Raw genomic sequence first — 12,777 nt, 5'->3', positions numbered from 1 at the left:
ACCTTAAATATTAATTAGCATTTGACAACCTTAAATAATTTTTTATGAATTTGTTAAGATATCACATTTTCAATACTATAATATAATTATTAAAGTAATTACTAAGTAATTAATCACTACCTTTGATTTAATTCAAGTTTTTTAGGGAAAAAATTCACCAACACTTGGCAAAATACTTTATTTGACTATTATATTTTAATATTATATAAATATATATATATAGAATAAAGATAATATTTTAAATAAATGGACAATTTTATATAATTTAATTAATAGTTTAAGTTATCTATTAATATTTCTCATAAAACCTATGCAAATTTAATACAAATTTTAGAGGCAAAAAATAACTGGGCAGATTTTTGAAGGGAACAAAAATTTGCAAACTATTATACTTTAATATAATATATTATATATTATTATATTATACAAAGATAAGATTTTATTTAATGGATAATTTTTCGTGACTAGTTAATACTTTAAGTGTCTATTCATATTTCTCATAAATAGTATTTATTTTTTATTGATTGACGAATTAATTGATGAGAAGATCTAACAAAAAATATTTATTTTTGAATAATTAATAGTATTGAAAAATTCATGCAAGTTTAATACAAATTTTAAATGTAAAAAATAGTTTGGCAGATTTTTTGAAGAAAGAAATATTTGCATACTATTCTACTATATATTATATATAATATTTATATTATATTATATAAAGATATAATTTTATATAAATGAACAATTTTCTATGACTTAATTAATAGTTTAAGTGTCTATTCATATTACTCATAAATAATATTTGTTTTTTATTGATTGATGGATTAATTAAATATTTAATATTCACATAATAATGTATTAGAAAACTCGTGATTAGTATTGAAAAACTCGTTTATTTAAAATTTATTATTAATTTTACAATAATTAGTACATATTATTTCAAAACAATTGAAAGATTTAAATTATTAATGCAAATTATAAAATGTAAATTATTAATGCAATAAGTATTAAATGCAAATCATTGATGCTTTTATTACTACTTATTATTTCAAAACAATTTAAAGATTTCAATTATTAATACAAATTATTAATGCAATAAGTATTAATTACAAATTATTAATGCAAATTTTGGGAAAAAATTTATTTTTTCAAGACTATCATACTTTTATATATATAAAGATTATTTCATAAATTTATATTTATTTTATTCATAAATTTGATATATATTTATAATTAAATTTGGTAATTACAAAATTATAGTAAATTTAATAAGACACAATAATTGAATTAAAATTTAATGTTCACATGCATATACAAAAATCATTAGTATAACAAAATTAAAAAATTACATACAATTATCATAATTGTCCAATAGGTGGGGTTATAGCATCAGGCACTACTATCCAATAATTATCATTTTGATCCACTTTATCATCAAATTGACTTTTAGATGCCGTGAAAGATTATGCATAAAAAATATAGTTTCCATTTTTAAATATAATGAATGCATTATCATGTACCCCTTTATTCTTTATATAGTTATGGATAGTCATTGTGACTATAACTATGTCTAATTGAATGTTAATATTGTATGCAGGCATATCTATCAAAATCTTAAATATAGCATTTAACACTAAAAAAACACACTATAACAATCATTTTGCATAAAGAATGTAAGTAATTAAATGACTCTTTATGTCTTATTGGTGCACGTACTTGTGATGTTTTTACACGCTATAAATATTTAATATGGTATCTTACATTCTCATCTTTACAAGGCTCTATATATCCAATTATATGAGAGTATCTTATATCTATTAAATAATATTTCTCTCTTATTGGGTGAGAAAAATTTAAGTCTGGCCTACAAATTGCCTCACTCGAAAATATTGAATGTTTTGAGGGTAAATTCGTAATTTATTTGATCAACGATGAAAAGTCGAGGAATAACTTATTGAACACATTGTTAAAATAACTTATAAGTTCGATAACTTTAAAACTCTAAAATTTTAACAAACAGATGATTAAATAAGTTTGATAGCTTATAATTTCAAATAAGAGCTTATAAATGGTCAAAAAGGACCACACACTCATAATATACATATATACAAACCTTATCATATCACAAATTGTTGGTCCTTTAGGGTATGACCACTTAAGAGGGGGTGAATTGAGTAATTAATTTTTTTTTAATTCTAATAGATATTCTCGATTAATGATTTTATTAAAAATATATATTTGATAAATATAATAAATTATATTTGAGATTAATAATAAATGTAAATCACAAGATATAATAAAAATAAATACAATAAGACACAAGACAATTTATAATGGTTCCGTGTCTTCACATACACCTAATCTACTCTCCTAAGATCTAACCACCATTGGGGTTCAACTAAAATAATTTCACCAAGATTTCCAGACTAGCTCATATTAAAAACTAGATACACACCTAGATTACGACGAGTTATAGACAACCACTACACCAAGGTTTTATTCTTATTTTACCTTGAAAACTAAATTCACCTAGATTTTAATGGTTCTAGAAAACCTATACAATCCACAATAGTAATTTAAATGTTACAAATAATTTGTCCGCATTTTGACACAAATAAGCAATTAAGAACAAATTATACAAAGCAATAATATTTAAATAAATAAATAAATTTATAGTCTCAAATGGAGATGTTCGAACTTGTCGTAGAAGACTTGAATAACTTTTCTCCTCTTGCCTTGTGACTCTTTGGTAGATGTGCAATAATATTTCGAGAATCTCGGATTACTTTTATGCTTTACTTGAGAGCGTCTGAGAGCTTTCAGGTGCTTTGGATATGCAATGGAAGCACTTAAATGCTCAAAAAAATGAGTTTAAGAGTATTTATAAGCATTTTAACTACTAAAAAAATGGTTAATATGAAATTTGAAATTCAAAAAATATTTAGAATTTCTCAAACAATAAGAAAACATATCTCACATTTAATTCAAAATAAATTTACTTTTTGCATGAGAAATCAAGATTTAAAAATTCAAATATAAGTTGTTGAGCCAACTTACTCATATTATTTAAGTTTTGATAATTAACAAAAAGAAATTATGATGTAAATGTGTTTATTTATCATATAAAAAAATAAATTTATTTTGAATTAAAGGTGAATTATTTTTAAATATGTTTTCTTCTTTTAATCATTTATATCTCAAAAGTTTATGTTTGAATTTTCATTTATTGATAAATATTTTTATTACTTATGCAAAAAGTATACTTATTTTGAATTAAAGGATAATTACTTTTAGATATGTTTTCTCTTTCTCATACAAAAAGTAAATTTATTTTAAATTAAAGAGAATTGGTTTTAGACACGTTTTCTCTTATTCATGGAAAAAGTAAATTTATTTTGAATTAAAGGAGATTATTTTTAGACATGTTTTCTTATTTTAATCATTTATATCTCAGAAATCTTATATTTGAATTTTCAAATCTTTATTTTTTATGCAAAAAAAAAAATATTTTGAATTAAATGTGAGACATGTTTTCTTATTGTTTGAGAAATCTTAAATATTTTTTGAATTCCAAATTTCATATTAACCTTTTATTTAGTGGTTAAAATGCTTATAAATACCCCCAAACTCATTTTTTGAGTATTCATTGCACATCCAAAACTTCAAAAATCTCTCAAGCTAATTTCCAAACATTCTAAAACTCTCAAAGATTCATTGTTCATCCACCAAAAAGCCACAAGACAAAAGGAGAAAAAAAGATCGCAAAGCCGAATCCGATCTTCTCCATTCAAACTGAGGTCACCGTTTATTTATTTATTTAAATATTATTATCTTGTATATTTTTTACTTAATTGTTTATTTGTGTCCAAGTGTGAACAATTATTTGTAAACAATTAAATTATCATCGTGGATTGTATAGGTTTCTTAGAACCGTTAAAATCTCGATGAATCTAGTTTTCAAGGTAAACTAGGGAGAAAACCTTGGTGTTGGTGGTTTTCCTAGAATTCGTTATAATTTATGAGTGTATCTAGTTTCCAATGTGAGTTAGTGCGAAAATCTTGATAAAATTATTTTAGTGGAACCCCAAGGGTGGTTAGATATTGGGAGAATGGATTAGATGTGAGTGGAAATACCGAACCACTATAAATTGTCTTGTGTCTCATTTATTTATTTTTGTTATATCTTCTGACTTGCAATTTATTAATCTCAAACTTACATATACATAGTTATAAAATCTTAATTTGTTTAAAATTAAATAACAATAATTTAATTAAAACAAAATAATTTATATATACTCTTAGAGAAAATAATTAATCAATAATATTTATTAAAAAAAATAAAAATTTTAAACACTTAATTCACCTCTTCTTGAGTGGCCATACCTTAAGAGATCAACATAATCTTTTGAGACATAAATGATTAAAACAAGAAAACATGTTTAAAAGCAATTTCATTTAATTCAAAATAAATTTACTTTTTTTATGAGTAAGAGAAAACATGTTTAAAAATAATTCTCCTTTAATTCAAAATTTAAAATTCAAATATAACCTTTTGAAACATAAATTATTAAAATAAGAAAACATGTCTAAAAACAATTATCTTTTAATTCAAAATATATATACTTTTTGCATGAGTAAGAGAAAATATTTATATAGTAAAAATATTTTTGTTAATCATCAAAACTTAATTAATATGAGCAAGTTGGCTCAACATTCTCCCCATTTTTTATGATAACAAAAAATATGATTTATAAGGTGATTAATGTGATAAAATATTTTTGAACTCCCCCTTAATTTTATACTATAAGCTCCCATTTTCAAAAATACTAATAGCATAAAAATATTTTGGATATAAGTTAATAAATAAAATAATTTTTTAGAGTTTTAAAGACCAAATTTGATTGTCAAATCTAATTGTTTTGATTGCACCTGCTTGATGTCTTATCTCCCATGTATACTATTTCCTCACATACATGAAAAATATCATAATACTTTTTCTCCCCATACAAAAATAATATACATTTCACACTCTCATATATACAATCTCTCATTTCATAACATCTTATTATTCTCCCATTTTTGTCATAATAAAAAAGACATTGTTAACGAAGAAAATAAAAATTTAAACAATATAGTCCATGAGAAAAATTTACCAAGAATAATCCACATAAATAATATAATGGATGATAGATATAAAGTATTGACAATATAGATGTAACGTTAAGTATTAAAAACAGTACAACATATATACCATGGAATTTCGCACTAATCATTCCAACCATAGATCTAAGATTACATAACATAAAATATATCTACAAAGAAAGCAATCATGGAATAGTCAATGGGCATAGTAGCATTACAGAATCTACAAAGTAGTAATCTAAATCATCCACATTGATTGCTTTGGATTTCACCGATGCTCAATACTGATGATGGTTACCGAACACGACAAATCCAAGTTCATCGATATCACATGGGAATGGCCACTGACTGTTGCTAGTTTCGATTGGGTAAGGTTGCGAACTAACCTCTTGGAAATAAGGAAATAACACATTTTCTTCTTGAATAAATGGGTTTTCAAAATTCCAAATAGGGTTTAAATCATTTACAAGGAAAGATCCATTGTCATAATATGGATTTGAATTGGTTTTTGAGTGAAATCAATTTTGAACATTAAGAGGGTTTGCATAAGAGTTTGTAAATAGTAATTCATCCAATAAAGTTAGATGAAATTAAAGATCGACAATTTGCTGTTGGAGGGCAAAAATGTAGGAGACATATTTGTAAGTAGGATCTTGAAGCCTAACTAGAGCATCATACATGAGTGTAATGGCCATTTACCGGAAGTTAGGCAAAGAGCTTGGAGGCATTACTGGCACAAAAAACTTGATGGATGGCTTCAAAATGAATAGGTCCATCTTCATGGCTGAAGTAAGGGGCAAAGACACATGATTGAGTACATTTTCTTCTTGATACTTTGCAAGCACCGCATGGAGAACCGGGTCCTGACATGATTTTCTAGTTTTTTTTTTTTTTTTTTAAGATTGGGCAAATTTGGGTACTATGTAAATCTGGGTAGATTTAGCTAGATCTGTATACTGGGTAGATCTGACAGGATCTGTGTATATCTGGATAAATTTGGTTGTATGTTGGGTTTGGATAGATCTTGGTAGATCTAGCTGGATCTGGGTAGATCAGGCTGGACAAATAGACAAACAAATATACAGACAGACTTGGAGGCCGAATCTGGATAGATCTGGCTGGAACAACGAATAATTGGAGAATCGAGAAAAAATAAAAACTCACCGTGATCTGAGCAGCGACAACAACAGTGGCTTGCGCGGACCAGGGTGGTTGTCGGCGCAATTCTAGGAAGCGGCAACAGCGGCGGCTGGCGCAAATTTGGGCGGCGGTAACAGAGACCGCGATCTGATGGCAGTGAAGCAAATATGAGTGGATATAAACTCACCGTGTATTTGATCTGGCGAGAGCAGTGGTCAATAATGGTCTGGGTGACGGCAACAGCTGTGGCGGGTGCAGATCTTGGCAATAGTAACAGTGGTGACGAGCGCAGATCTGGGGCGACAGCAACAGCGGTGGCGATTTGGAGGTCGCAACAACGGCTAGGCGGCCACGAACGAGGGGACGACGACAAATGAGGGGATGATGGAGAAGGACGTCGACGATAAGAGAGAGAGAGAGAGAGAGAGAGACAAAGTGTGAGATAGAGAGAAGGACGCGGGTGACAAAAAAGAGAAAGACGATGGAGAAGGACGCGGACAACAAGAGAGAAGAATGATGGGTTTCGAGAAAGAATGAGATAGAGAGAACAGAGATAAAGGGTCGACGAGATTTTTTTTTTTTTTAAAGGCTATAACATTTGTGTTATCACAAATGAGGCACTAGAATACCAAATGATTTTAAGAAATATATTTAGGCATACTTATATTTTAAAAATGGGAGATAAAAATTGATTGATTAATCTCATTTTCCCTTGGAGGCTTCAGAAGATTCGATTGCAATAATGCAGTTTTAAAAGAAGTTTCCTCCTTTTGAAACATAGGCCAAAAATAATTAACAAAACATATGCCAATATATTCTACAAGGCCTAATATATTCATAAATGAAACATTTAAGCACACAACATATTTAGACCATTTTAAAAAAATAATTCTTCTAGAAAATAGAGATTAAATTGTCCAAAACCTCATTTTTCTTCCAAACAAACCAATTTTGACTGCATTGAATGACTCTAAAAATATATCTATCACAAGATGTCATGCAAGTTGGATCTACATTATGGAAATGAGGGTTTTCAAACAAAATCTCAAAGAATTTCAAACATTTAAACATCATGGAATAAAACCTAGACATAAATATAAATTTTTTTATCAAGCCCTATTCTTTTATATGCCATAGGATGATTTTTCACATTTTAAGGCATTTGACAAATTTAGATTTGTAGCCAAAATAATTCTAGAATTTAAAAATTAGGTGATTACCCAAAAACCAAATCTCTCGTATTTCAATTTATTCTATTGACTTTCCATCCTATTTTTGAGAGTGAGGTCTAAACCATAGAACTCCTCACATCTCCTATGCCATGAGTTTCCATTTAAACAAATATAACATATGTTTCTCATGTGGATCTCATGCACATTGGCACACGTAAGGCTAAGTTTTAGCCTTGAGCACCCATTTATGAAGGGGTTCCTTGAATCTTTCTTTATTGGAAAATGATTTAATTATTCTTGATGTATGTGGATGAGGAACAACATTTAAAATTTTATGATCTAACTCATTCATTGTTTGTATTACTCCTTTGGGTATCCACATTTGTACTATGTTGTTTCTCTTAACTCGGAGTCTCCATCTAGGTTGTTTTCATTATCTCTTAGGTGTTTTGTACCTTGGTTTAGGTTTTGAAATTTTCTTTAAAATTAATGTGGCTAACCTTTTTTCTATAGCTTTCTTTTCTACTAATAATTTATCATTTTATGTTTTTAATATTTTGTTTTCTTATTTAAGATTAATTAATTGATCTTTTAGTTTATTTTCATTTTCTTGTGATTTTTCTTTTAAGTTCTTTATTTCATTCTTTAATTTTTCATTTTATTCTTTATGATTTTTCTTGATTATTTTTATTTCTTTCTTAATAGATATATATTTTATATATAGTTCTTCGTATGCTTTTTGTAATTCTTCTAACTCTAAATTTTCTTCATCTTCTTCCATAGCCATAAAGTATTCAGTGCTTTTTCCTTGTTGAATTGGAATGACTCACTAGAATAATCCATATCCCATGTGGGAATGGTTTTTCTCTTTGATTTCTTGACTCTTTTTTCTTTCTTATTCTTTTTCCTTTTCTCCTTACATTTGAATGCTAATATTTTATTTTCATTATACTCTTTAGCATCTTCATTCATTTTTCTTAGCATTTTAAAAATATTTAAGACTTTTTCAAATCATCAATTCAAATTACTAATTATCTCACTAAGCCATAACTTACATCTTTAATATTGAGACATAAGAAAACTATTTTAGAATTATTGGTTTATTTATGAATTCTTTCTATAATTCATGAGATGTAGAGCATGAAGACAATTTTTCACACTTACTAGGCATTAAAGAACTAAGAATTAAATACCTTGCCCTATAGTCCATTTATATTTTTCTTAAGTCTTCATTTGACCATTCTTTCTCATATTAAGAGGATAGATCAAATACATCCCTAACAAGTCTCCATAAAAAGATAGCTTATGAAAATGATATAAGATTCCATCATAATCTTCCAAAAAACATAATCATTTCTAATGAGCATTGGAGGACTAGAAGGGATTGAGACATCACCTAGGGATTTACTAAAATAAGATATCATTATAAGATCTTATCATAAGATTTCAGATTGATAATCACAAATATTTTAGGACCCGCTTTAATACCAATTGTTGGTCCCTTAGGATATGGACACTCAAAAAGGGGGTGAATTGAGTAATTAAAATTTTTCTCAATTTTAATAAATATTTTTGATTAATGATTTTACTAAAAAATATATATTTGATAAATATAATAAATTATATTTGAGATTAATAATAAATGTAAACCACAAGATATAACAAAAATAAATATAATAAAGTACAAGACAATTTATAATGGTTTCGTGTCTTCACATACACTTAGTCAACTCTCTCAAGATTTAACCACCATTGGGATTTCACTAAAATAATTTCATCAAGGTTTCCACACTAACTCACATTAGAAACTAGATACACACCTAGATTACAACGGGTTCTAAGCAACTATTACACCAAGCTTTTCTTCCTATCTTATCTTGTAAACTAGATTCACTTAGATTTTAATGGTTATAGGAAACCTATACAATCCACAATAGTAATTTAAATGTTACAAATAATTTGTCCACACTTGAACACAGATAAGTAATTAAGAACAAATTATACAAGACAATAATATTTAAATAAATAAATAAATTTATAACATCAAATGGAGAAGTTTGGATTTGTCGTGGAAGACTTAAAGAACTTTTTTCCTCTTGCCTTGTGACTCTTCGATGGATGTGCAATAATATTTCGAGAGCCTCAATTTGCTTGAATGCTTTGCTTGAGAGCGTTTGAGAGCTTTTCGGGTGCTTTGGATATGCAATAGAAGCACTTGGATACTCAAAAAAATGAGTTTGGAGGGTATTTATAAGCAATTTATTCACTAAATAAATGGTTAATATGAAATTTAAAATTCAAAAAATATTTAGGTTTTCTCAAATAATAAGAAAACATGTCTCACATTTAATTCAAAATAAAATTACTTTCTGTATGAGAAATCAATATTTGAAAATTCAAATATAAGATTTTGAGATATAAATAATTAAAACAAAAAAAATGTCTAAAAGCAATATCCTTTAATTCAAAATAAATTTATATTGGATAAATTATATAAAACCCCCTCTGCACTTAAGGTCATATGCAACTTACCCCCTGTGCTTTTGATTGCATCAAATAACCCCCTTACACTTTCAAAATGTTGCAATCAGCCACAATTTATTATTATTTTACAAAATTTTATGCAATCTATTGGTTGATTAATGCAAAATTTTATATTTGTTTGATATATTAAAATTCTATATGTAGAATTATGTATTTTGTATGTAGATTATTGTATAAAATTGTGATTGATTGCAACATTTTTGAAGTATAAGGGGATTATTTGATGCAATTGAAAACACGGGGGTAAGTTGCACATGACCTTAAGTGTAAGGGGATTTCATATAATTTACCCATTTATATTTTGTATGAGTAAGAGAAAACATGTCTAAAAATAATTCTCCTTTAATTAAAAAATTTGAAAATTCAAATATAAACTTTTGAGACATAAATGATTAAAACAAGAAAATATGTCTAAAATAATTTTTTTTAATTCAAAATAAATTTACTTTTTGTATAAATAAGAGAAAATATTTATATCATAAAAATATTTTTATTAATCATCAAAACTTAATTAATATGAGTGAGTTGGCTCAACACAAATAAATTTAATAAATAATTTTTATAAATTAATGTAACATACATAAATTTATAATAATTTTATTTAAAATAAACAATAATTTATAATAATCAATATATTTATTACTAATTTTAAATAAATAATTATAAATTTTTGTTTTTCTTTTATCAATTTATAAGAATTATTTATCATATTTATAAAAATAGTAATGAGTAATTTGTGAGTGTGTGGTGTAAATGATTTGGCATTTTAAAAGCACAAATGACAGCAGATGTAAATGATGAGATGAAGAATGTAATCATGGGTGATTATGAGTGTGACAAAAGTCATTAATGATTTAGCTTTATACATATAAAGTCGTTTCAATAATAAAAATATATAATATTTAATTTTAAAATATAAAATATTAAAATTTAATATTTTATTTATTAAAAACAATTAATTTAAATTCTACAAAAAACAAACATAATTATTATTTATACCACATAAAATGACACATCTCACAAAAAAAATTACGTTAACGAAACACATATATCAATATAATATTTGGTCTTTAATAATTAAAAATTTTAATATTTAATTTATAATGTGAAAGAAAACAAATTTAATAAAAAAATCTAAATTTCATAAAAGATCTAAATATTTTTCATAAAAAATATTTAAATTTCATAAAAAGACATAGATTTCATAAAAAATCTAAAAATCTATTTAAAATTAAAAATAAAATAAAACATAAATTTCATGCAAAAAAGCAAAAAAAAAAAAAAAATCAAAAAACACTTAAATTTCATAAAAAGATCTAAAAATGTTATAAATAATAAAAAGACCTAAATTTTATAAAACCTAAAAATTTCTTTAAAAATACCTAAAATATTCAAAAAATGACCTAAATTTTATAAAAGACCTAAAATTAAAAAAAACTAAAAATATAAAAAAAACACTTAAATTTCATAAAAGACCCAAAATTTTCATAAAAATGACCTAAAAATATTTTAAAATATATAAATTTCATAAAAAACCTAAAAATATTAAAAAAGACTTAAATTTCATAAAAAGTACCTTAAAATTTTATTAAAAAGATCTAAAAATAATAAAAGACCTGAATTTTAGTTATATGTTTTATTTGTAGGTTTTTTATGAAATTTAAGTTTTTTAATATTTTTTGTGAAATTTTTATTTTTTTTATGAAATTTAGTTTTTTTTTATCCAATTTTTTTTTCATATCAAGGACCAAATGTCAATTTTTTAAATTATTTCAGGACTAAAATATCATATTTATGTATTAAATCTAATCTAAAGTGTCTTACTGACATGACATTTTGTGTAACATAACTAATGATTTTATTTATTCTCAATTATGATAAAATTTTAAAATAATAATTTTTAATAATTAAAATATTAAATCTTGACATTTTATATTTTAAAATTAAATATTATATATTTTAATTATTAAACACTGTCGTAAGAATTAAACTTGAAAATTGCTTATAGTTATGATTGGGGATGGGACAAAATTGTTATATGAAAATTGTTATATTCCCCGTGTCGATAAGATAACGTTTGTTTTGATAAAATAAGAAGGATGCGTGGATACCACCCCCACCTCAACACAACTCGTTGCATGCACGTGGCAACCAAACAAACATCGGGGAAGGGAACTTCTAGTGTTATTATCTCGCAGCATCGTGCAAGGTGTGATGCGTCTTGCTATCATTTGCATCGCTCGGAAGCTCGCGTGGCATGATTAATGTTACGTGCGCATGCACGTTGCTGAATCAAATCCCCTTCCCCCCCCCCCGGCCGTATTAATTTAAAATCCCAATTCACAAACACCACTAATCATGCTCGCTGGCCATACATACATGACCCTACAATTCCAATTCCCCCCGCCCTACAGGGTGGGACCGGGACATGCAGTAAATAAATTAAACAAAGACGGACGGCTTCATCAGCGCTCATTGCCCCCACCCGAATTAAATTAATTAGATGAGGCCCCCCCCCCCCCAGACGCCTAGTAAAACAAATAAGGACCACTCTTCTCTCTCCCCACGCACCATACATATAAATTAGCTTTATATATACTCTCTTTTTTTATTTTAATATGGGTAATTTTACTTTATTGACCCCAGTGGTGGAAAATAATAAAATTATTATTATTATATTATTCTATAACATGTTTAATTAAAAAGAAGTTTAAGAAAAAAAAAACTTGGTTTCTATTTATTGACAGCAGCTGTGGTGGTGGTGGTGGCTCCCACCATTTTC

The sequence above is a fragment of the Diospyros lotus genome, chromosome 4 (assembly GCF_014633365.1).
Source record: "Diospyros lotus cultivar Yz01 chromosome 4, ASM1463336v1, whole genome shotgun sequence".
In the NCBI taxonomy this organism is placed as follows: domain Eukaryota; kingdom Viridiplantae; phylum Streptophyta; class Magnoliopsida; order Ericales; family Ebenaceae; genus Diospyros; species Diospyros lotus.
This window is presented reverse-complemented; position numbering follows the sequence as displayed.